Source organism: Canis lupus, chromosome 22 (genome assembly GCF_011100685.1).
Source record: "Canis lupus familiaris isolate Mischka breed German Shepherd chromosome 22, alternate assembly UU_Cfam_GSD_1.0, whole genome shotgun sequence".
NCBI lineage: Eukaryota > Metazoa > Chordata > Mammalia > Carnivora > Canidae > Canis > Canis lupus.
Genome location: NC_049243.1, coordinates 1640831 through 1667650, shown reverse-complemented (window position 1 = coordinate 1667650; position 26820 = coordinate 1640831). Strand labels below are relative to the sequence as shown.

The window sequence follows — 26820 nt, the reverse complement described above, 5'->3', positions numbered from 1 at the left end:
AGCTTGGGGAGGGATTATATTGATGCTCCAAATTTCCCCTATTCATAGCTCTTACTTTTTTTTTTTTTTTTTTTGGTAGTTTACTATGGCCTAGGTTAGAGGAAACTGAGTCTCTTGCCTTCTGCTTCATTCAATCTCCCATCACTACCCCTAAGAAAATGTGCAGACCTGGAGCTCAGGAGACCATGGAAATATTAGCAATAATAATGGGATCAAGTCTCTTTTATGGCCAAGCACAGCTTTAACTGAGCAACTTTTGGCTCCGAAGAGAGAGAGAGAGGGAAAAAAAAAAAAGGCCTTAGATCTGGAGGGAACTTTCCTTGGTGCGCACCCAGTCATTTTATGGATTAGGAAATAATGAGGCCCACACTGACTTTGTCTGGGTCAGAGACGGGACTGGCCAAACTAGGACCAGAATCAGGTCTCCTCATCCTCAGTAGAGCCTTTCCCCATTGGGTCCTGACCTCTTAGGTGTCCTCTGCCTGTCTTCATTTCCACCTCAGATTTCTCCTTGGATTGGTGTTGGGGGCCAGGGGTGATGCACAGAGGGGGGTGGTATAGGGCTTCTGGCTCTGCCTTGCCTCGGGTGTGTCTCATCTCAGCCCATTTCCTTTTGGGAAATGCTAACCACAAGCATGGTTAAATTTTTTGACTATAGAGACGATTCATAATTGTGAACTGATAAATAAAGAAACTGAGGCTCAAAGAGGGGATGTAACTTGCTAAAGTTTCCATAGCAAGTCAGGAAATCAATCGATAAATATTTATTGAGCACCGAAGATGGGCCAGGCTGGTGGAACCTACACAGGATTTGACCAAGGTGAAGACGGTTGTGGTTCTGATGTTGGAAGAATTTGCATCCTGTATTAAGACATGCAGAAAACGGCCACAAATGGGAGGAACTTTATGGAAGGGATGTGCAGAGTCCTTTTGGATAACCTAACCTGGTCTTTCAGAACACTGGTGGAGAGTTGAAAGCTAGGGAAAGATGCCTTTGAGGTGACTTTCTTTCTTATCCTATTTGGATGTTTGGATTGACTTTAAAAAAGTCTCTTTCCTGTACAGCTGTCCTGGTGCTACTCAGATCCTTTCTGTCATCACCCTGTTATTTACCACACTGAGGCATCGGTTCAAAGTGTGGCCTCCCACAGGCCACCCTGGGAGACGCAGAGGTAGGGGTAGACTGGTTATTGGGGCTCGCAGGGGAACGGGGCCCGGTGTACCTCCAAGAGAGAACTGCTGCCTGCATGGCTTCTGGTCACCTCTGGAAAAAATACAAAACCCCAATAATAGATTTGTGACATTAACTAGTTGCCTGCGTCTGCCTGGGCTACAGACATGTATCCTGGCAGGATTGTGCCTTTGGACCTACAGACCTTTTTTCTCCATGTTTCATTTCTCAAATTCTGGAACTTTTCTATATGACAGCCATTTTTTCTTGCTGGAAGAGAGTGCACCATGCCTTTCTCTGAGCTGTGCTTCTCCACCCCTTTCTGCTCAAAGCTCTCCTCTTGCAGACCAACCCCACCCCTCCTCCAGTAGCCCCTGACGGCCCTTGCGTACCAGCTGCAACTGGTTTTGCATATGGCTATATATTCAAAACAATTTGTATTCCTGTCTCTTTTCGTTATGTGCATCCTTCCTTCTCCTCTGGATTACAAGTGTCCTGAGAAGAGGGCTTGGGGCTCCTGTTTCCTATAGGGCTTAGATCACCAAGAGTGAAGTTGGCTAAAGGCTGGGAAGATGGGTCCCTGCTACTTCAAAAGCAGATAGGAGAGCAGGAGCGGGGAGGATCCATGCCAGGAGTGCAGTGACAAAGGCAGTTGTCGGAGGCCAGACAGGAGTCTGAGACACTGATTTGCTATGTAATTTCGGACTGGGTTTTAGTTGCTTGTCTGTAAATGTGTGCAAGCGCGCAGTGTCTCCTCACTGCAGGGTCTAGCGGTGCAATGTCTGGGAGGGTGCCCTGGACAATACAAAGCACTAGGACTGTGTCATAACATTCTGCTCTCAGACCCTGCCAAGCATGTGGAGGACCAGGAAATGTCGCTCAGGCTTTCTTGTGTTCGGCCTGGATCCTGAACCAGGAGATTCCAATTCTAGTCCTCATCAGAGGGATGGACGGTGCTGAGCAACCCAGAAGACAGAGTCTATGTCGCTGCAAGAATTGGCAAGAAGGAGGCCCTCAAATGAGAACACAATGTCTTGAAAAAGTTTTAATTATTGATTTATAAATATAATAGTTGATACAGACATATATGAATGTGTGTGTGTACACGTGTGATACATAAAAACATTGATAATGATATATATGACAGGGCAATCCTATCAACTAGTCATTTTATGGATTAGGAAATAATGAGGCCCACAGTGACTTTGTCTGGGTCACAGACAAAGTTGGGCCCTACCCCAAACCCCACTGTGCATCACCCCTGGCCCCCAACACCAATCCAAGGAGGAATCTGAGGTGGAAATGAAGACAGGCAGAGGACACCTAAGAGGTCAGGACCCAATGGGGAAAGGCACTACGGGGATGAGGAGACCTGATTCTAGTCCTAGTTTGGCCAGTCCCATCTCTGACCCAGTAAGATGGGATCTTACTACACTCAGTTTAGGGTCTAAACCTTAAAATTATTTACAATTTTAATTATACTTGGAGAGTGAGCATAATAATCTCTTTAGTGCTCATGGAGTCTGAAGCCCTTAAACCAGTGATGTGGGAATCGAATCCACACCCTCCAGCCCAGAGTGCTGGGGTTATGCCTGCTACCCCTTCTGGTCTATTCCCACCTTCTCCTTGTTTTCTATGTTGGTGGAGATACATAAGTGTCTCAGCTCAAGCCAGTCTCAAGGCAGTCAGGGCAGAGTGAGTCTCTGTACACCGTCCACATCCAAGAAAGGGTGATGGCAGACTCAGAAGCCTTGGAAAGCGAGTGCTTGTCTGTTGGGGTGGAGGGTCCAAATCATACACAATGGTTTGTTTTTTGTTGAAAGCAGAATAAATTATCACCACTTTTTTATGGACATTTAAAAGGCCCAAAGGCAGAAATTCCACTTCTGGGTGTGTACCTCCAAAGAATTGAAAGCAGAGTCTCAAACAGATATTTGCACATCCACGTTCATGGTAGCATTATTCACAATAGCCAAGAGGTAGAAGCCATCCAAGTGCCATAGATGAATGAACGCATAAGCCAAATGTACCAGATTTTACGTATATTACACATATAATGGAATATTATTCAGCCTACAGCACGGATGAGTCTTGGGGACATTATGCCGAGTGAAATAAGTTAGTAACAAAAAGACAAATTCTGTATGATTCTTCTTATATGAGGTACATAGAATAGTCAAAATCAGGGACAGAAAGTAGAATGATGGTTTCCAGGGGCTGTGAGAGGGGAAAATGGGATGTGATTGTTTATTAGGTAGAGGATTTCAGATTTATAAGATGAAAATAATTTTGTAGATTGGTTGCATACAATGTAAATTGACTTAACACTGAACTGTACACATAAAAATACTTAAGATGGTAAATTTTAGGCTGTGTATATTTTACCACAATTAAAAAAAAAACACAACAAACTCTAATGCCTTGGCTGTACCACAGAAGGATTAAATTAGGGTCTCTGTGAGTAAACCTCAGGTATCCGTATTTTAAAAATTTCCCCAGAAATTTGTTTTTAAAGATTTTATTTATTTATTCATGAGAGACCCAGAGAGAGAGGCAGAGACACAGGCAGAGGGAGAAGCAGTCCCGATGTGGGACTCGATCCTGGGACCCTGGGGTCACACACTGAGCCCAAGGCAGACGCCCAACCACTGAGTCACCCAGGTGTCCCTCCCCAGAAATTTTTTTTTTTTCCCAGAAATTTTTTTAACCAAAATGGAGAACCACTGGACTCAGGATAGGTAATCTCATCCTGAGGGCACTGCTGCAATCCAGGGGTGCAATGGAAAGGAATGGGGTCACAGCGAATAAGACCACGTGTGTGATGTGAAGGAGGAAATGTGAGTGTTCAGTGATAGATTATGTATGTGAAGAAGACCGAATGGATCAAAGAGGTTCCCAAGGTCTTAGACTACATTGTGGATTTGTGGAAAAACTGAATATTTATGGGGAGGTATCTGGGGATGATGATTTATTTGATGACTTGCTAGTGTACTTGGATAAAAATTTCTTAAGAGGCAGCTGGAAATTTTCATACTCTAAATAATTTGTTCATTTCTTCCATAGAAGCCAGAGTTTCATTTTTACATTAAAAATGAAGTTTTTATTAAAAAGAAGAAAAGACCAAAGGCAGAAACATTTGCTAAGGGATACTCTATTTTCAGGAACCCAAAATATATCTTTACTTAATCATATTACTATTATCTCAGGATGCCTTTTGGCACAACTGTGAAGTTGAAGAGCTTTCTCTGAGGCAGTCTTTCCCTTGCTATTCTGTTCTTTACTTCCAAATATTCCACATGGCTCCTCTTCCTCAGGACCCCGTTCAAGTGTGGGTGCCTGGTTCCTTCTGCCTTTCTGGAAAGCTTAGTGTAATCAAACCCACATTAAGGCAAAAGAGACTTCCCACAGTAGTCTTCCTAAGAGCATTTATATTTTTAAAACAAACTGACCCAAGACAACAATATTTAACAAATAAACAACAACAACAACAAAAAGAATAAAACTTGAACAATAATATTTCAGGAAGGAGAAATTCTGGATGAGACATTTTGATATCCTCAGATCTCTGGAAAGCACCTTAATAAAGAGTCCTGGTTAGCTGTTCAGAACGGGGTGAGTGAGTGGAGGATTCAGTGAATCACAGACACCCGGAGAGGGGGGTAGGGACTGGAGGAGGTTATGCGGTTTGGTCATACAGATCATGGGGAAAAACCAACGGGCATTCACTGTATCATCTTCCCATATCATACAATAGTGTTTTCTAAGCAGAACAGTCTTTGCTTTACCCCATGGAATTCAGTGGGTGGAGGATCCAAGGAAGGTCTCAAAAACTTTCGCCCAAAATGGGCTTTGAGACGCCTTCATCGCGGACTCAGCAATTGCATGCTCTGACGTCAAGCCGTTGCCAGGTTTATTTTTGGACACGTTAAGGTGGGAAGCTGAGGTTCCTTCTGGAAGGGAAGAGACGAAGGAAACAAGAATTAGACAAAGCTGCTGCACAAGCACAAAGAAGTGTTGAGCTTTTTCCTACCTTCCTAGCTCCGTGCCTGGTATACGTAGGTAGTGAAGAGGCACCTGTTGAATGAATAAAGGCAGAGTAGAAATAGTTTCCTTGTGGTTAATTTTATAGTTGTCGTTTTGCTGTGCTACGTGTGGGTGGCACGTTGGAGGAAAACCCAGAAGGCCTGGATTCCAGTTTGGTTTTGTCAGTCACTGGTTCTGTGACATTGGCCCAGATACCTCGACTCCTCTGAGCTTGTTTCCCACTTGTGAAGTGGGGACTGTGAAGCTGTCTTTTCCACTCCCCGTGGCTGTTTTGTTTGCATTCAGTGAAATAACTCTAAGGTGCTCTGCAAGCATAAGAGAACAATCATTTTGAAAGGGGGTGGGAGTGAATGGGTGTCGGGCACTGGGTGTTATTCTGTATGTTAGTAAATTGAACACCAATAAAAAAAAATCTTAAAAAAAAAAAAAAAAAAAAAAAAAAAAAGAAAGCACTTGGCTTTGTAGAAGGTTCTGTGAATTAATGTATGCCGATCAAAACATGGGTCTCAGTAGGTTAAAGACTGAAAGTAAAACTCATATACCTTAGGATGTGAAAATAAACCCAGCAACGTGTGTGACACTAATTTCCAGAAGTAGCATATTAATTTCAAGTAGGAAATTTGTAGAAAAGTGAAACAAAACTGAGATGTGAGAAAAAAAAAAAGTTCAACAGTGTTGCCTCCGACTTGCTCCTGAAATCCCTAAATATCTTTATAATTCTGCCTAAGAAATTCATATTAGGGTGGGAACACATCAGTGTCTGGGCAGATACTGAGTTCCTGCCGGGTGCCGGGTTCTCGTGGGTACCAGGTATCAGGGTCGTGTTTCTGTTGCTGTGTTAGAGCAACCACTGGTCTCTTGGGCAGGTGGCTGCTGGTCTTTCAGGACCGTGTGTGTGTGTGTGTGTGTGTGTCTGTGCCTCACATCACGACACGTTACTCAGCTTGACACAGTACCGATCCAAGTAAGTACACTTACTTAGTTGATAAATACCTTTTTGATCTGATAACGACCTTAATGGGTATAAGGTCACCAGAAACTGTGTGTGTCCTTTCCTACATCGAATCCTGATCTCAGTGTGTTTCTGGGTAGTCATTAATGTAAATTTAATAATAGATGGATGAGTAAAGCATTAGTGACTGCATTCTCTTTGAAATAAAACTTGTTGTGGCAGAGAGGGTGAGCCCACCTCTTATTTGACTTTGGCTAAGGTGGATTATGCTTGGACATTTTATAGTGGTTTATAAAGCTTAGCTTCCTTATGCTATATTGGAGGATTTACTTGTTTGTTTATTTATTTATTTATTTATTTATTTATTTATTTATTTAGTATATTTTTTATTGGAGTTCGATTTGCCAACATATAGTATAACACCCAGTGCTCAACCCGCCAAGTGCCCCCCTGACTGGGTGACGGGTGGTGAAGGAATTTTTATTTTATCTTTTTATTTTTTATTTTTTGGTGAAGGAATTTTTAGTATAAATTTGGTGATAGTGACGAAGCATCTTGCACTCTTTGATTGCATTCATTTTTTCCCCCCAAAATACAGCTAACGCTTCACCTACCATACTGAGAGTTAGAAAGGGCAAATGAGCACCTCTCTTTTAGAGATAAAACTGAAATATATTGCAAGAAACAGTGAGTAAATGCACTGTGGATGATACCCGTGTCATATATAGATATATATATATATATCTGTTGCTTATGTACTTAAAAAAACTAAATAGGAAAATCTTACTCATCTCGGTAGAAAAACAGTGTGAAGACTACAACTTGGGGACGTCGTGATATTTTCTCTGTGTGCAGTTTGTCAAAAGGCAATTTATGTAAAGCTGGAGAAGGATACGGTTTGGCTGACTAAACTGTGGAGAGATACAAGTGATACGTGACGATAAGAATGCTTAGGGGAATTTTCGGGGCGCTCAAGTCAAGTGTATAGGGCTGCGTGGGTGTCAAGAGCAGACTTCTCCTGTATGTCTCTCTCTCTTTTTGCACAGTCTTCGAGACCGTGAAAGTCGCTGACTTTCTACACCCAGGCTGGAGGTGGTTGCTCGGCGGCCTGCCTGGCTGGGGAAGGCACCCTGTCTGCGGACCCGCTCCATCCTGGGCCGCCGCCTCTAGTTCTGATCTGGGAGAGAGGTGGGGACAGACGTCAGGAGGCGCTCCCTCCAGGGGGGTTTGAGGGATCAGAAGCTCGAGCCTCCGGGTCTTCACACAGATGCCCCCTCCTCGAGCAGCCTGTTCGAAGTCCCGACATGCGGGTGTGTGGCCGTGAACACAGGCCTGGAGGCCGCCAGATACGTTCGTGGGGCGAGTGGTTCTGAGGCCACTTCCAGTCTCTTTGGTAAAACGGGGCCACTGATCCTGATAAATGATCCGTAATCAGTAAAATGAATGATCAGTATTATTGAAACGATGCGTCCTGATAATTAACCCGGGGCCACTGATACCACGTTGGTGGAAATCAAGCGAGGCAAAGCGAGTGCTTGATACATGCTCATTAGTGATGGTTGTTGCATTTTTTAAAAAGATTTTATTTATTTATTCATGATAGACAGAGAGAGAGAGAGAGAGGCAGAGACACAAGCAGAGGGAGAAGCAGGGTCCCTTCAGGGAGCCCGACGTGGGACTCGATTCTGGCACTCCAGGATGGCGCCCTGTGCCAAAGGCAGGCTAAACCGCTGAGCCACCCAGGGGTCCCCTGGTTGTTGCACTCGTCACTGTGTTTCTTTTTGCGAGGAAGAGGCTGTAACTTACTGTGGGTTTTTTTCTTTTTCTTTTCTCCTTTCCCAGCTGCACCCTGGTTGGTCACAGAGGTGAGGCTGAAGGAAGCCTCTGTCAATCGTTGCCAGAGAGGTCTTCTTGGGGGGCTCCACGAGAGAAACCTTCACCTTTCCGAAGCATGACGTCATCTGTTGATTTGTTTCCACGGTGTACGGGTGCGGGTGGCAGGGTGGGTGTCTTTTCTCCATAGGTGAGGAAACCCACACGCAAACAGGTGCAAGAACTCACAAGCTAGTGGTAGTACCGGGGTGAGAACCCACGTCTCAGCCTCGGAGGGCATCCCCCTTTCTGTTAACTGACATTCTCAGAATCAAATGATCTCCTTCCCAGGTTTGTGTTGGAGCCCAGATGCCTCCTCGTGAGCCTGCTCCTGGCATCCTGGAAACCAGAAGGGATGAGAGATACTTGCAGACTGGTTTCAGCTGGAGGTGGCTGGGGTTACAGCACTGAGACAGGTGAGTCTTCATTTCCTGGCCACTGATGGAGGTTTCTTCCCGAAGCTGAGCCGAGCGGCGTTGCACCCGGGGGCGGCCCGACTCCAGCCAGGAGTCCTCCCTGACACCATCCCCGCCCTGCACTTCAGGGTCAGCCCAGTGCCTGCACAGAAAGGCGTGAAGAGGAGATGCCAGGAATGTCGAGAAATATCAGGAAAGTGTGCTGCTGATGCCTTTCTATCACTTTCGTCTTCCTTCCCTCTTTCTTTTTTCCATTTTAATGATACAAAAATAATTCCAGAATTTCAGAGAGGGGCTCTGTAGATGTTAAGCCTTTCTGTTATGATTTTTAACTGCAAAGCCCTTGGGGGCATTGGATTTCCTAATGTTTTGGGTAGCTGCAAAATTTAATTTTAGGTAGAAAAGGGTTAACTGAGGGTCACTGTAATTCCCAAATCATCAGCTGCAAATCATCTAACCATATGTGAAAAATTCAATGACATTAAAGGTAATTCTCTGGGAAAGCAAAAAATAATATGCCGTTCTTTGGCCAGAAGGAAAGATTTGCAACATTTCTTTATGCATAGAAAATTCTCTAGTAGGTGAACTTGGATTCATGTTAGTCATCATGAGTTAATGTCAAGTATCTAGGATTTATTTATTACTTTAGCTCTTTTTTTTTTTTTAAATAAAGAAGAGTTAACGTCGTTTAGGTAGGACACAGATACACTAAGACCAATGCAGATAAACTCAAGACAAAAACCAGAAAGAAAAAGGAAAAAGGAGAGGTTGATAGAACAGTGAGGCCTCCTGACAGAGGAAAGCCTGATCAAGTGAATGTGGGTTCTGTCTGGTCAGTACTATGGTGCCTATTTCGTTCATTCACTTATTCACTTGTTTATTCATTAATTCACCCATTTCAGTGCAATGAGATGATTTGTCTTGTATGACCATGGCACTGTGTTCACAATAGTGAACAGGATCCAGAAGTTTTTTGTTTGTTTGTTTTGCCCTCATGGAGCTTGCAGTTTGCTTCAGAAGGCACGCAGACGAATTATTACAATATGCTAAGATCTACAGGATGCGCGGCGAGGTCTGGGAACATCCAGGAGTTCACCTTACCTGGATTGGAGGTAAGGCGGTTGTTATTATTGCTCCATAAAACATTTTAAACAACCCCACCTCTCCAGTGACGTGAGTAGCTTGTTATGGGATTTCAGGACTACTTTTCAAAACAAGAGTCTGATTTATTCACATATAACTTTAATTAAGCAAACCCAAATCGCCGAGGCCCTTTCTATGTGCCAAGCACTCCACCAGTCCTTACTTGGAAATCTACGGCGTGAAATAGGGTCTCTATTACTGGACATTTTCCTTAGTATGTGGTTTCCGTCCTGGTTCTGTGTCCCTTTGCTGTCTCTCCAGATGCCTTCGATGAGAGAGCACTGTGATAGAACCTGCAGGTGCGTGAGTTTACCCCCGCCTTGAATGATGTGGTAGGATGAGATAGTTACTTGGGGTATGAATATTGCCAGGCTCTTTGGAGAGCAGACTCAAGTTTTTCATGAGATTTGGAATGTAGAGGGGGGCAATAGTAAGCTGGAAATCTTTGTTTTGGAAAATATCATTGTATGATACATAGGGAGTATTTCTGCTGAACCGTCAAAGGAGTTCTGAATTTTATGACGCAGAGAATTCCTCTAAGGCAGAGGTGGGGGCTAGCGCGGGTGTGAATTGGGAATAAAGCCAAGTTCTCCTGCCACTTGGTGGCCGTATGAACGGGGATAGGTCACGTAATCTGCGGCTTCGTTTCTGCATCCAGAGCCTCAGGATGATCGTGTTTACCTTGTGGAGTCGTGACCAAGTCTGTACGCAGGCACCTGGCGTACTCAGCTCCGAGCCTGGCAGAGAGCACATGCTCAGCACGTCAGCTACTGTTTAAAAAAGATTTATTGACTTATTTTAGAGAGGGAGAGAGAGAGAGAACGGGACGGGGAGAGGGAGAGAACCTCTGGCACACTGCCCGCCCAGCACGGAGCCCGTGGCTGGGGCTCCATCTCCTGACCCCAAGATCACGACCTGAGCCAGAATCTAGATACGGGATGCTTAACCAGCTGAGCCACCCTAGGCACCTGAACTGTTAGCTGGTTTTAATATCAGGGTAGAAAATGCAGAGTTTTGAGAGTTAAGAGAAAATATTTTAATATTCTATAGTATTTATTTGGAATCTACAAAAAGAGATGTCTTTTAAGAGGAAGGAAGACCAACAAGGACAAATGACCACAGCCTTTTGATTTTATTTATTTTTTATGTATGTATGTATGTATTTTTTTGGCCACAGCTTTTTTAATCTAAAGATTCAGGGGATCCCTGGGTGGCTCAGCAGTTTAGCGTCTGCTTTCAGCCCAAGGCATGATCCTGGGGACCTGGTATTGAGTCCCACATCCAGCTCCCCACATGGAGCCTGCTTTTCCCTCTGACACAGAGCCTGTGTCTCTGCCTCTCTCTGTGTGTCTCTCATGAATAAATAAATCTTAAAAAAAAGATTCCATGAATTCAATATGAATGGAGAATAAAGGTTATACAGCTAACATTTCCCTCATTCTTATAATCCTCATTATGTCAGAGAAGCCTAGGAATCTGCAGAGAAGTGATTTTTGAAAGAGGACTTACCAAAGTGTAGAGAAGCAGCGTACGCGATGGTTAAGGGCACAGACGCTGGAATCAGCTTGAACCCCATCTGCACGTGGTAGCTGTGTGACCTTGGGCAAATTACCTAACCTCTCTGTATTACAATTTTCTTATCAGTAAAAAAGAGGATAATGAGAGTATCTAGCTTATTGAGTTGTGAGATTAAATAAAATAATTGAAGTAACATGTCCTGAACGGTGATGGCCCACAGCTCTCAGTACAATTAGCTGTTTTTATCTTTTTTTTTAAAGATTTTATTTATTCAGAGAGAGAGAGAGAGAGAGAGAGAGAGAGGCAGAGACCCAGGCAGAAGGAGAAGCAGGCTCCATGCAGGGAGCCTGACGTGGGACTCGATCCTAGGTCTCCTGGATCATGCCCTGGGCTGAAGGCGGCGCTAAACCGCTGAGCTCCCCGGCTGCCCAGCTGTTATTTATTCTACTTGGATGTAAGCTCATTGACAGCAGGTATTCTTTGCCTGTTTTCTTTTGTTGGCTCATGCATCCCTAGTACTTGAAAAGTGCCTGACCTGGCAGTTGCTCAAAACCTTCTTATTGAATGGAAAAATATATGCATACTCTGTTAATCAAGTAAGAGGATGAAAAAGCTGGGCCAAAATGTTGAGAATTATTGAAGCTAGGTGGTGAGCCCAGGGGAGTCTCTTAGATGATTCTCTCTCCTTTTGTGTATGATTGAAAAGTTTTATAATGAAAGTTAATAAGAAGACTAGGCTGATAGATTCACTGGAGATAACCAGACATTAAAAAAAAAAAAGTTTGTATCCCTTTTTGTTACAGCTTCAAAGCGTAAAAAGACATTTTATATTACTCAACACTACTATTCTGCTCAAACTCCAAAGACACTTGTTTCTCTTTTAAGGACTCTGATGGCAAGCACAAATTTCAGTACAAACCAACAAAGCCGATCTGCCAGCCTGCACTATTTTTCCTTATTGTCAGCCTCTCATAAGCCCAAAGGGCTGTAAGGACCCGGGGTGGGGGGGACACGTTTGTCCATGCACTTCCCTCCGAGGTTACTCAGGTGGCTGTCAGCACTGTCCACTCCCCTCACCTCCCTCCCTCTAGGCCAGAGATCACGATGCCCACATCAGACTTCTCAGTGAATTTCTGAATGCTGACACAGTAGTTCCTCCACACCTTGCCTTGGCCTGGTTCACCTTCTGCCCCCCTTGGTTCTCGTCTTGATTCCCATTCTCATCTTGCACCACTCAGCTGCAGCAAACAGCCTCAGATTGCACACCTTCATCCTGACGTGGCTCCTTATGGGACATACATAGTCTTTGTGTGCTGCCCTGAGCTCCTCCTCACATGACAGCTTGGGCTTGGAGGGCTTCCCTTTGTAGGAATCCCATTCAGGACCCACGGTTGCTGGTCACTATGTTCCTCCTGGCCCCTGGTCCCTTGGGAAACACCATCTGATTAGCAGCTTAAAGAAATCACTTTATTTTATTATTTTTTTAAAAGGATTTTATGCATTTATTCATGAGAGACACAGAGAGAGAGAGGCAGAGACATAGGCAGAGGGAGAAGCAGGCTCCCTATGGGGAGCCCCATGTGGGACTCGATACCAGGACCCCAGGGTCACACCCTGAGCTGAAGGCAGACGCTCAAGCTCTGAGCCACCCAGGGGCCCCAAGAAACCATGTTAATACCACTAAGCTATGCTCTGTGAACCCCAGATTTGTGGATAAATGAACCATTGCTCCTAGGGGAAATATAGGGTTCGGTTCCTGCCAGCTTCTGCTCACAACGTTTTTTTGTCACTGATCGATACCTAACCTTATTTTCTGTGTGTTTCTATTTAGATGCCTTATTTAATATACAGTTGGCTCATTACCATTGAACTCACAGCCAGCAGCACTATAACTCATACCTGAAGGAAGCTCATCTCACACAGTTATGTTCTCTGTAAGGCACGTCACAGTCTCTTTGCATTTAGGGACACTAGGCAGCCCTTCGACACTATGCGTGGGCCCATTTTAAACAGAGAAATTACCAAACAAAAACCACCAAAATTTGGAAAACGTGACATGAAGTAAATGAAAAGGATACTTGTTTATGCTGTAACAGCTGAGACAAGAAGGCAGAGTGTTGCCTTCTTTCGTCCCCACTGGGAATGTGAACATCAGGTGATTCAGAAATTTCACCACTGCTCACGTTTGCCAATGGCTATGAAAAGGCCGTGTGTGTTGCTTTTGGAGTCACAAATAAATTCTACCAGATTGGGAAACTTGCAAATACAGAATGTGTGAATAATGAGGATTGATGACATATCTGTTAATCTTCCACAATACACCATTATGTTTAATAAAACGAAACATGCCATTTACTACCTACATGTTACAGAATATTATATATAGTTATGTAAAATCATGGTTCTTAATTCCATGTCTTTGATCCAGGCGATCTGAAATGAGAAAAAAGAAATAGATGACAAGATGAGCTATAAAATTTTAAAATATATGATCCCTTGAACTCTTAAACCTTTAGGCTATGGGTACTGTTCATATATTTATACACATTGTGTGCATAATGCTACGTCGGGTCATTTTTATCATGTGTATAGCTCATAATTTTAAAGTTTCCTTTATTGGTTTGGAAAAAGTTGAACTGAGGGAATTTTTAGTGATTACCTGAAGTAAGTTTATATCTAAAGAATATACTAAAATCTAAGAGGCATAGATATAACCTAAAGTATTAAAAATCATTTCCAAATTTATGTCTCTAATCATTTCAAAGGGCAAGGAATTTTCACATTTAAATGACGTGAGGGCAAAGTTGCCTTAATTTTAAGTCAAAAATTAGCCCTCCCAAGGGCAATGATCATGTAGAACACTTTATTAGGAGCTTTCACTGAGAAACAAAGGAGAATTTTGTCTTCCTGAAGTAGCAAATTGAGGGATAGGAATTGGATGTTTCAGAATGGAAAGGCATTCTTAGTTCTGTGCAGCAAGAGGTTTCCCAGATATACTTCTGCTTTCCTACTCTTGGGAATCTGCCCCTTGTCTCCCAGTGTCTTAAGGTACTTCTATAATTATCACCCGATCATCATGGGTACAGTAGGATGATGGAATTTGGGAGGCGATTGGATGTTTTCAATGCATGTCAATCACAAGAAGAGCACTTTTTAGGATCCCCTGGTGCTTGATGCAGTGGTAGAAAAAGCTTCCCAGGAAGACATATTAAAATAGCATATTATTTTCTCCCCAGTGATCCCAAACGTTCCCAAACACCACACCAACAAGGGAAATAGGCTGAGTGTCCATCCAGATGACAAGAATAGGGAGAGATGTCATAAAAGATGCCACAACCAGCTCAGACATGCAGTGGGCAGACTCGCCTCAGGCATGTAGCCCTTTAGCCTGTTGACTTTAATCCGGTCTGGGGATGTGTTACAGGAAGTACGGTCTAGCGGGATCAGTTGGAACCCTGTCCCTGACGTGCAACATTCCGCATGAACTTCTATTTCCCGCCAGGGGACGAGGAAGCGATTCATGAAACAGTTAAACTCAAGGTGTGTGGTTCTTAAAACGTATATGGAATTGCAGAAACAAGGAATGCTGGGGCGAGGAGAAGGAAAAAAATGGAAATTAGACTGAGATTGGATATGAGAGTCAGATTCACTCCCAGCGGAGTCATTTGGCACATTGAAGATGTGAATCAGAGCACACGATTTCTCAATTGGGTGCCGGGCATGAAAACTGCTGGGAGCTGGACCATGGTTCCCCCAGTGATACATCTCTCAGCCCCCAGTGTGTGGTCAGACTCACCGCTCACAAATTCCACCAAAAATAGTCTTTCTTTTTCACACTTAAAAATTCGTTCCAAACAAGTGTTTCCTTTTAACATTCCCAGAGCAGATTGACTTTTTGAGCTTTGTGTTGCTTCCAACCCTGTCAATGTCAGAGGCCTCAAATTAATTCCAACATCTCATTGCTGTTTTCCCTTAAGAAGTCCTGATGGTATTGCACTCACTTTGGGTTCAATCTGTTTATGCTTATCGGAATGCCCATTGGAGCAGCATTTCTACCATTCTGTCCCATTTGTCTTGGTCCAGGGAATTCTTGTGATTAGCAGAGGTCTTGGTAGTCATCCCTATCACCTTTATGTCAACTCACTGGTTATGAAACAGTTACATCCAGTTAGAATAAGAAAGGAATCATGTAGGGAGAAGGGGGGGCATTGAATATTATTAGAGCCTTGAGGAATGAAGGCCACAGGGTGAAATCCATTGCATATTAAGTAGCTCGGCTTAATAAAAACCAAAGGAAACAGCAGCAAACTCTTACAGAAAGTTCTTTTGACCGGTCCTCAGCCCATTTCTTTCCTACTTCTGTAAGTGATACTTGGACAGACGTGTGCCTTCACACATGCCCAGACCCGATTCTGACCTGGTTTTACCCCTTGGCATCAGGCTCAAGGGCATCTTCATGCCTTCTTGTGTGAAGGCTCATAGCTGGTGCCCGATTCATGTCCTTTTTAGCAGCCAGTAAGAAGGAGACCTGGAGAAGGCCTTCCCTGACCACACAAAATGAGGCGGTGCCCACTCTCCCACATTCTCTTTTGTCACACTTCATTGCATCACTTCATTTTATTTCTCTGTCTAGCAGTTACTACTCTCTCTTGTGTATTCATTACTTGACTTGTTTATTTTTTGTCTCTCCCAATTACAGTGTAATTCTATGAAGGAAGAGACTCTGTCTTGTTCAGCACGATCCCTAGGGCCTAGAAATGTCCTTGGCACATCATGATTCCCCAGGAAGTATTTATTTACTCAGTGACTAAGAAATAATGAGAGAATAACTTTGCATCCTGTATTGTGAGTGTACATATAGCACCGAACAAAGTGCCAGGCATGCAGCAGGTATTCACAGTGATCCTCTTTTGCCCCACACTCACTTTAAAATGGGGTGGGGTCTTTTGGGTTTTCCACATAGGATATCATGTCCTCTGCAAAGAGTGAGAGTTTGACTTCTTCTTTCCTGATTCAGACACCTTTTTATTTCTTTTTGTTGTCTAATTGCTGAGCTATGTTGAGCAACACTGGTGAGTGTGGACCTCCCTGTCGTGTTCCTGACCTTAGCGGCTCAGTTGCACGCTAAGGGGTGATAGGATCACAGTCTCATTGATTCAACTGTTGACTGACTTATTCCTTTTATTTCTGGCTCAGCTTTGGCCTTTGGGCCAGGCCAGGAGGCTGCAGTGCAGCAAACACACCAGACTACTAGACGTGGGGATTTCGGGTTGCAGACTTGCTTTCACCTCTGACTCACTAGGTGAGCTGTGGGCAACTTATTTAACCTCTCTGACTCTGTCTTATTATCCAGAATGAAGAGGTTGGACAGATGATGCTTAAATCTCTTGTGGTTCTTGCACTTTTAAAACGTCGCCTCTTTACCTCTGTTCGAATGTGAGCACAGACCGCTGTCTTCATATGACAGTAAACATACATACAAAGTGTCCTGCAGCCCTTGGAGAAACACTGCTGCACAATTCACAGTGTGGCATCACGATGGACACACACCACTCTCTCCTCACCTCCGAGATTTCATAGAAGTTATCAGAACATTATGTTTTCTTGCCATGTACTTTAGGAGTCTCTGTACTCAAAGTAGATTTAGCAAGTCCCCCTGTATGTAGCATTTTTCAATTGAGGATATCAAGATTTATCTACAACTTGTCTTTAAGAGCTATTTTTTTTTCTCTAGAAATTCTCTATATTCTGCTGATTTATCCCCCTGTATGGGCTTTCTGGATGTAAATTTTTATTTATTTATATTTATTGAGGTATAAGTGATGTAGAATGTTATATTAATTTCAGGTGTACAGCATTGTGATTTGACATTTGTATATGTTGCGAAGTGGTCACCATAATTAGCCTAGTTACCACCCGTCACCTTGCACAGTTAATACAATATTACTGATTATATTCTCCACGCTGTACCTTACATCCCCATGACTTATTTATTTCATAGCAGGAAGCTTGTAGTACTTAACCTCCTTCACTCACTTTGCCCACCTCCAACTCCCCTCCCCTCTGGCAACCACCAAGATGTTCTCTGTACCTAGGACTCTAGGTTTTATTTTATTTGTTTTGTTTTTCAGATTTCACATACAAGGTAAATCACGTGATATTTGTCTTTCTCTGTGTGTCTTTTGCTTAGCATAATGCCCTTAAGGTCCATTCATGTTCCTGCAAATGGCAAGATTTCATTCTTTTTTATGACTGGCTAGTATTCCATTGTATACATATACCATCTCTTCTTTATTCATTCATCCACTGATGGATGCTCAGGTTCTTTCCTTATCTTGGCTGTTGTAAGTAATGCTACAGTGAGCGTAAGGTGCACACATTTCTTCAAATTAGTGTTTTCAGTTTCTTTGGATAAATACCCAGTAGTGGAATAAGTGGATCATATGGTAGCTCTATGTGTAATTTTTTGAGGAACCTCAATGCTGTTTTCCATAATGGCTGCATCAATTTACATTCCCATCAGCCGTATATAAGGTATCTCTTTTCTCATGTCTTTATCAACACTTGTTATTTCTTATCTTTTTGATGATTGCCATTTTGACAGGTGTAAGCTAGTAACTCATGGTTTTGATTTGTACTTCTCTGATGATGAGTGATGTTGAGCATCTTTTCATGTGCGTGTTGGCCATCTGGATGTCTTCTTTGGAAAAAAATGTCTATTCAGATCTTCTAAGTTTTTAATTGAATTTTTTTGTTATTGAATCATATGATTTTTAAAAATATATTTTGGATATTAACCCTTTGTTGGATATATGATTTGCAAATATCTTATCCCATTCAGTAGGTTGCCTTTTCATTTTGTTGATAGTTTCTTTCACTGTGCAGAAATCTTGTGGTTTGATGTAGTCCAAATAGTTTATTTTTGCTTTTTTGTTTCTCTTGCTTTTGGAGTCAGATCTAAAAAAATCACCAAGACTGATGTCAAAGAGCTTCTTACATATGTTTTTTTTTTTCTAGGAGTTTTATGGTTACAATTCTTACATTCAGTCTTTAATTCATTTTGTTATTTTTTATATATGGTGTAAGATAGTGGTCTAGACTTATTCTTTGGCATGTAGCTGTCCAGTTTTGCCAACACCATCTATTGAAGAGATTGTCCCTTTCCTATTGTATGTTCTTGCCCTTTTAGACATAAATTAATTGACCATATATGCATGCATTTCCTTCTGAGCTCTCAATTCTACCCCATTGATCTATGTGTCTGTTTTTGTGCCAGTACCATACAGTTTTGATGACTACAGCTCCGAAATCAATGACTATAGCCCTCTGAAATCAGGAAGTTGATACTTCTGGCTTTGTTCTTTCTTAAGTTTGTTTTTGGCCTTTTGGAGTCTTTTTGGTTCCAAGTGAATTTTAGAATTATTTGTTCTAGGTCCGTTAAAAATGTCATTAGAATTTTGATAGGGATTGCATTGAATCTGTAGATCGCTTTGGGTAGTATGGACATTTAGCAGTATTAATTCATCCACTCCATAAACATTGAATGTCTTTTCATTTATTTGTGTCTCCATCAATTTCTTTCATCAATATCTTATAATTTTCACAGTGCAGGTCTTTTTACTTCTTTAAACTATCTTATTCCTATATATTTTATTCTTTCTGATGTGATTGTAACTAGGATTGCTTTCTTGATTTCTCTTTCTGATAGCTTATTATTTAGTGTATAAAACCACAACAGATTCTTATATATTAATGCCATACCCTGCAAATTTACTGAACTTATTTGTTTAATCTTAACAGTTTGCCTATATATAGTGTATCATCTGCAAATAGTGACAGTTTTACTCCTTCCTTTCAAATTTGTATGATTTTTGTTTCTTGTTCTTTTCTGATCACTGTGGCTAGGACTTCCAATAGTATGTTGAATGCAAGTGGAAATGATGGGCATCCTTGTCTTGTTTTCTTTTGTCTCTAAGGTAGTTTTTGATTTCTTCTATGACTCGGTAGTTGTTAAGTAACATGTTGTTTAATTTCCATGTTTTTTTTAATTTCCCAGTTTTCTTCCTGTAATTAATTTCTAGTTTCATACCATGTGGTCAGAAAGGATGCTTGATATAATTTCTGTCTTCTTAAATTTATTCAGATTTGTTTTATGGCCAAACAGGCAATTGATCCTGGATAACATTCCATGTACACTTGAGAAAAATGTATTCGACTGGTTTTAGATGGAATAGTCTGTATATATCTGTTAGGTCCGCCTGGTCTAGTGTGTATTTTAGGGGCCAATATTCCCTTATTGATTTTCTGTTTGGATGATCTATCTGTTGATCTAAGTGAGGTATTAAAATTCCCAACTATTACTGAATTGCTGTCAATTTGTATCTTTTGTCTGTTAATATTTGCTTTATATTTTTTGGTGTTCCTATGCTGGGTGCTTATGTATTTATAAATCTGATATCTTCTTGCTGGATTGATCTTTTTATCATTATGTAGTGCTTCTCTTTGTCTTTTATTACAGTCTTTGTTTTAAGATATATTTTGTCTGGGATGCCTGGCTGGCTCAGTGGTTGAGCATCTGCCTTTGGCTCAGGGCATGATCCTGGAGTCCCAGGATCGAGTCCTGTATCAGGCTCCCTGCATGGAGCCTGCTTCTCCCTCTGCCTGTGTCTCTGCCTCTCTCTCTCTCTTTCTCTCTTTCTCTCTCTCTGTGTCTCTTATGAATAAGTAAAATATTAAAAAAATCTATTTTGTGTAATATGAATATAGCTATACCAGATTTCTTTTGGTTTCCATTTATATGGAATATCTTTTTCTATCCCTCCTCTATTTGGTCTGTATATGTCCTTGCTACTGAAAGAAGTCTCTTATAGATAGTATATAGATGAGTCTTGCTTTTTTAATCTTTTCAGCCACTATGTATCTTATGATTAGAGAATTTAGTCCTTATACATTTAGAGTCATCATTGCTAAGTTTGGACTTATTGCCATTTTGTTAATTGTTTTCTGGGTGTTTTTTTGTTAATTCTTCTCTGTTCTTTTCCTTTCTTTCCTTTCGTTTGATGATTTTCATTAGCATTGTGTTTAGATTTCTTTCTTATTTTTCTCCTGTGCATTCACTTTAGGTTTTTACTTTGTGGTTACCATGAGGTTCACATATATCATCTTATGCATTAACAGTTTAAGTTGATAGCAACTTAAATTTGAAAATATTCCAAAAGTCTACATTTTTACTTCCACCTCCCCACATTTTATGTTTTTAATGCCACCTTGTACGTATTTTATGTATTTTATCTAATTATTGTAATTTTACTTAATCTTACTACTTTTGTCTTTTACCTTTCTTAGTAGCTTTATAAGTGATTAATCCACTGTCTTCACTAAATATTTACCTTTTCAAGTGAGATTTTCATTTTTGTATGTTTTCTTGTTATTAATTAGTACCATTTCTTTTTAGCTTAAAGAAGTCCTTTTAATATTTCTTGTATGACTGGTTTAGTAGAGATGAACTCCTTTTAGCTTTTGGTTGCCTGAAAAGCTCTTTATTTCTCTCTCAAATCTGAATAATAGTCTTGCCAGGTAGAGTATTCTTGGTTAGAAATTTTATCTTTTCTGAACTCTGAATATGTTATGCCTCCCTTCTGGCTTGCAAAGTTTCTGCTGAGAAATCTACTGATAGCCTTATGGGATTTTCCTTGTATATAACAATTTATTTTTCTCTTGCTGTTTTTAAGATTCTCTTTGTGTTTAATTTTGACATTTTAATTATAGCATGTCCTGTTGTGACTCTCTTTGGGGTTCACTGTGTTTGGAATTCTCTGGGTTTCCTGAACCTGGACCTCTGTTTTCTAGGTTAGGGAAGTTTCCATTCATGATTTTCTCAAATAAGTTTTCTGCCACTTTCTCTCTCTCTTTTACTTTTGAGACCCCTATAATGCAAATATTATTTTGCTTGATCTTGTTTTAGAGATTTGTTATCTTCATTTTTTTAAAATTCATTTTTCTTTTAGCTACTTTGTCTGGGTGAGTTCCATTACTTTTTCTTCCAGCTCACTGAACTGTTCTTATGCTTCACCTAGTGTGCTGCTGAGCCCCTCTAGTGTGTTTTTTCAGTTCAGTCATTATATTTTCAACTCTGTGACTTCTGTTGGGTATTTTCTTATATTTTCTGTTTATTGAAGTTCTCACTGTTTGCTTATGCATTCTTCTCCCAAGTTCAGTGATCATTTTCATGACTGTTACTTTGAATTCTTTATCAGATAGATTACTTATCTTTATATCATTAAGGTATTTTTCTGAGATTTTAAAAATTCTTTTTTTTTTTTTTTTTTTTTGGTTTTTGGAATCTATTTCTCATTTTGCTTGATTCTCTGTGTTTGTTTCTATATATTAGGTTAAACAGCTACTCCTCTTAGTCTTGGAGTGGCCTCTTGTAGGTGATGATCCTCTCATTCAACCTTACCATAGCTCTTGTTTGTCTCTTGAACATTTGTGATTGTCTAGTTATCTAATAACTTGATTCATTCTTGATATGACCCTGTTGTTGAGGGTAGATAAGACCTGTCAGTGATCCAAGGAGAGGAATCTCATTTAGCACCTAGTTTCAGGCCAATTGGACGTCAGACCCTCAGGCAATAACTTTTAAAGTATGCAAATATATATAGTCCAGTGGGGCTGCAATCACAATTCCTGCTGGTCTTCAGACCAGGAGATCTGGACCAGGAGATCTGTACCCTGGGTGACAGTTGCAAGAATCAGGGCTCTAGATGAATGTTTAAGCCTTTTACTTTTCTTTTGGTAAGTCTCATTGAGCTGCAGTGAGGCCAAAGGGGTATGCAAAGATTTTGTCTCCCTGCTTAAGTTCCCTAGGAGTGCCTCCTTAGCCTCTAGATATGTGGGAAACCTGAAACCTGTCCCTCTGGCTGAAGCTCTAGTCTGAGTCAATAGGCCTTTTTCACAGGAACACTGGGTTGTATTTCAGTCTGCTATTTGTGCAGTGCTCTGGGTGTGATGGCCTGCCAAAAACTGTCTTTCCAATTGTTACAGTCCCTCGGAGCTCTGGAATGCTAGCCCTCTTGGCCACCAGGGCCAGGTGATTCAGGAGTGACCTTTGTGGGAATTGCCCGCACCCACTGGCTTTAGCAAGGCAGCTGGAGAGTGTAGAGGGTGGGACATGCTCACTGGCATTAGAAAGGCAGTAGGAAAATGTCTTGACTATGCATGTGGGCATCAACAGTGCAGTGAGAAAGTGCTTTGTTTGTGTATGTGTGCAGCTTTAGGCTGGGAGTGGGAGATGCCATGACTGTTCACACTCACCAGCCCTGCCAGGGGCTTGGGGAGTGTCACAACTGCCCATGCTTGGAGACTTTAGCTAAGGAGCAAGGGAACACCGTGACTGACTATCCTCCCCCACCTCAGCCAAGAAGTAGGGAAGTGTTGCAAATGCCCACACTCTTCAGCCTCAGTGAGCACTGTGACTGCTTGCAGAGAGTGCAGTAGGTATGACCTTCAGTGCCTCCATCTCTGGGGAGCATCTCAACTGTTCCCCACCTGTTCAGCCAATGCTCTCAGATCAGCAAACAAATCTCGCTTACATATAATCTAGGCACTTCTCAAACTGCTGTTTTTCTGCTGGTTCTCTGGGTCAATCCTTTAAGAAGGGAATCTCAGTTTCTTATAGCAATTTGGGACTCCTAGACTTCAGCCCTGTTGGTTTTCCAAGCCAGATGTTCTGGGAGTTCATCTGTTTAGTGCAGATTCTAGTTGTGGGTGCCAGTGTGAGGCCTCAGCCCCTGTGTCTCCGGGAGAAGCACCTGTCTGGTGAGATCCCTCCCTATTGTGTGACACCATGCTGGGGATGGATTTTTTGGCAAGACCATGTCTCTGCCTCTCCTACCTATTTGGAGGTGGTCCTTTTATCTTTTGTTGTGGACAGCAGTTCACCTGGTTTTCAGATCTTTTTCAGAGGGACGTGATCCATATGTAGCTGTAGATGTGATGTGTCTATGGGAGGAGGGAAGGTAGGACATTCCTAGGCTGCCATCTTGGACTGCTTCATCAAATACTATTATTTTTAAAGAAGTGAAAGGATGAATGGGTTGAAATCATAAGAATAACCTACACTTTATATTCCGTCAGTGATATGCATCAGAAGTCCAGAGTTACAAAGTCTCTTGGTATCATTACATGCACTACAGAATGTCCTCATAAGCGCTAACTCATTACATGAATTAAGGTTATCACTTGTCAAAATGTTACCCCATAAATGACTGGGTCTGCTGACTATGGTTCCTGTGAATTCACTCTCCAATTGACTGCAGTTTGAATGTTTTCCTTCAGTTTTCTGAGTCTGCTTTTGCTTTAGAGTTGGTGCTGCCACCTAAACTCTAAATCTATAGTTACTTTAATTTTTATCTTACTTGATGGATCTCTGGAAGGTCTCCCTCTGCCCTATTACTATGTCCAAGCTTGTGTTCTTGTGCTGGATCATACATCTATGCTTTGTACATGCTCTTCTCTGCCTAGAGTGTTCCCAACCTCATTTGCCTACCAAACTCACGCTCGTTTTTGAAGATGTGGCTCATACATCTAATTCCTCTTTGAAACCTTTCCAACCCACTCTCCTGATTCTGGAAAGGACTGACTTCTCTCTTTCTTATACTAACATTATGCCAATATATAACAAGATCAGAGTATTCTTTATTACTTTACTTTGCATGTCTGTATTACTTACTGAGAATTCACTGTAGATAAAGATTTTTGTCATTTTAAGTTTTTATATTCTTAACCATAGTCTAAACATACTTTGGTAAATGTTGAATGAATGAATGAATGGAAAGACAGGATTTAATTTCTGATCCCAACACTAAAGTTTTAAACAGGTTTTGATCTATGTATATGAAATATTCTTTGAAATGGCTTTATGGGTAGTAATGGGATTGGAAGGAAATCCAGAGGATTCCATGAATCCCATGAAGGATGTCTATAGTTAACTATGGTATGAATCAAACTGTGGTTTAGTTTACATTAATTCATCCAATTAAGAGATGTTAATTAGATCAGCCTGCCAGCAAGGGGATTAGAACTAGTATTAAGATGACTGTTTTTTTTCTCCATCATAAAATGTAGCTTTCATAGTCTCTAGACACACTAATGAAGTGAAATTTGTGAAGCAGCCCATGGATTGATTGAATTGGCAAAACTTCAAATACATTTTTAAAAATATGGCTTTCATAACTTTTTACTACTTTATAATCTTTAATTGAAAAAATGCTATAATATAATTAAGGAAGACTTAAGAAAGAAATAAAACCACTGGTAAACCTGTCATGCTAAGTAACAGATTTTTTTTTTAAAGATTTGATTTGATTTTTTAAAATATTTATTTATTTATTTTAGAGAAAGAGAGACAGTGCAAGCAAGCACAGGGCAGGGAGGGGCAGAAGGAGGAGAGAGAAACCCCGAGCAGACTCTGCTGAGTGTAGCACCTGATGTGGGGCTTGATCCTATGACACTGAGATCATGACCTGGACTGAAATCAAGAGTCAGACGCTTAACTGACTAAGCCACCCGAGTGCCCCTTTTAAGATTTTATTTTTAAGTAATCTGTACACCCAACATGGAGTTCGAACTCACAGACCTGAGATCAAGAGTCATAGGCTCAACAGACTGAGCCAGCCAGGTGACCTCTGAGTAATGGATATTTTAATTGTTGCTTATTACCTTCATGTGCATTCATATTTTAATATAGTTGCAATCATGGGATTTTTCATTTTTCTACAGACTTCCCATATATGATCTTTTTTAAAAAAAATTTTTATTTATTCATGAGAGACACACATTGAGAGAGGCAGAGAGAGACACAGGCAGAGGGAGAAGCAGGCTCTATGGAGGAAACCCGATGCAGGTCTTGATCCCGGAACCTGGGATCACGCTCTTAGCTGAAGGCAGGTGCTCAGTTGCTGAGCCAGCCAGGGATCCCCCATATATGATCTTTTAAAATAGGTAGGGTAACTGAGTGATGGCCATTAAGGAGGGCACATGATGAGATGAGCACTTGGTGTTATACCATATATTGGCAAGTTGAATTTAAGTAAAATAAAAAAATTAAAATGGCTAAATAGCAATATTTACCAAAAGATATTTCACAAATGCAGGTTTCTTGGGATTTTTATTTATTTATTTTTTTTTATTTTTATTTTTTTTAAATTTTTTTTTTTATTTATTTATGATAGTCACAGAGAGAGAGAGAGAGAGAGAGAGAGAGAGAGAGAGGCAGAGACACAGGCAGAGGGAGAACCAGGCTCCATGCACCGGGAGCCCGACGTGGGATTCGATCCCGGGTCTTCAGGATCGCGCCCTGGGCCAAAGGCAGGCGCCAAACCGCTGCGCCACCCAGGGATCCCTTTCTTGGGATTTTTAAAAAAGATTTTATTTATTTATTCATGATAGACATAGAGAAAGAGAGAGAGGCAGAGACACAGGCAGAGGGAGAAGCAGCTCCATGCCGGGAGCCTGACGCGGGACTTGATCCCGGGACCCTGGGGTCATGCCCCGGGCCAAAGGCAGACACTGAACTGCCGAGCCACCCAGGGATCCCCTCTTGGGATTTTAACTTATATTACTTGGGGAAAATAAAACGTCTCTGAGGTCAGATCAGTTTGGAAAGTTGTGAAAGTGAATAAATTCCTTCACTGTAGGATTTCTCAAAGAAGAAATCTAGAGAAATCTTGCTTTAAGGTAAAGAATGAGAATATTACACATTTTTTTCAAATTAATTTAATGTGAAACTTAAAAAAATATACGACAAAACATCTGTTCCACAGTTAAGTGTTTAGAATGCACTTTGGAAATCAGTGATGGTTAGTCTGATGCTATAGCCTTATTTACTAACCTAATCCTCTACTTTTTGTCAACAGTTTTCAGTCACACTTGGGAAGAAGCCCAGGATCCTTACATGGCTGACAGATCTGTATGATCTGGCCCCCCATGGCCTACCTTCCACCATTCTTCCCCTTGCCTACTGAGCTTTTACCATTCTGGTTTCTTTCAGTTTCTTGACCTCACTAAGCTCTTGCCTATTTGTACACAGGGCTTTTACACGTGCTAATTTTTGACTTTTATAGAACATTTATAATATTTCCTTTCATTGAATTATTTCCTAATTTGCTTCCTATTTTCAGGAGATATAATTGGTAACCTAAAGAAATATAGTACTATCGGTTTCATCTTCTACCAACACTACGTTGCATGGCATTTCCTTGTCTTATCTTCCCATTTCACCATTATGGATGCTAGCCTAGACAACCCTGAAAGAGAAAGGCACATTATAGATCACAGGCCTGGTATCAGTAACTCTTAGTTATTTTATTTCCTTGATTGATAAGATGAATCATCAATCAGCTTTTTCCTTTCAGGGACTTTCAGAATATATATTTCATATTGTCATATATTGTAGCTCATGAGGATTTTGCTCAGTGTGACAAGGAAGTGGCAATTTGCTATCTCCCACACTTTTGAAGACCTATGGTGCTTTAAAGGAAGTGAAGGATGACTGTTGACCTAGTTAAAGGAGTCTCTCAAGAACACAAAGTAAGACCTGGGAGATATAGATATATATTCCTCTATATTTTGCTTGTAGTCAGTAATTTCATCAGTAAATAGGACAGAGCATCAAAGGAATGTTTATCAAAAGTGTAAGTGACCCC

The 26820-nt window shown here is 41.2% G+C and overlaps 1 long non-coding RNA gene across 2 annotated transcripts in view; it reads left to right on the top strand.

Annotated features, from left to right (window-relative positions):
• The window catches only part of LOC111091794, a 46831-nt gene that overhangs the window by 14507 nt on the left and 5504 nt on the right, over window positions 1-26820 (top strand). The window contains exons 2-6 of one of the 2 annotated variants that reach the window (XR_005376128.1): window positions 8010-8169; window positions 8331-8455; window positions 9456-9567; window positions 12948-13050; window positions 14541-14656. This is a non-coding gene — a long non-coding RNA (uncharacterized LOC111091794). Of the gene's footprint in view, window positions 1-8009; window positions 8170-8330; window positions 8456-8583; window positions 9568-12947; window positions 13051-14540; window positions 14657-26820 lie in introns of both variants that reach the window. The other variant, XR_005376127.1, reaches the window with a different exon arrangement.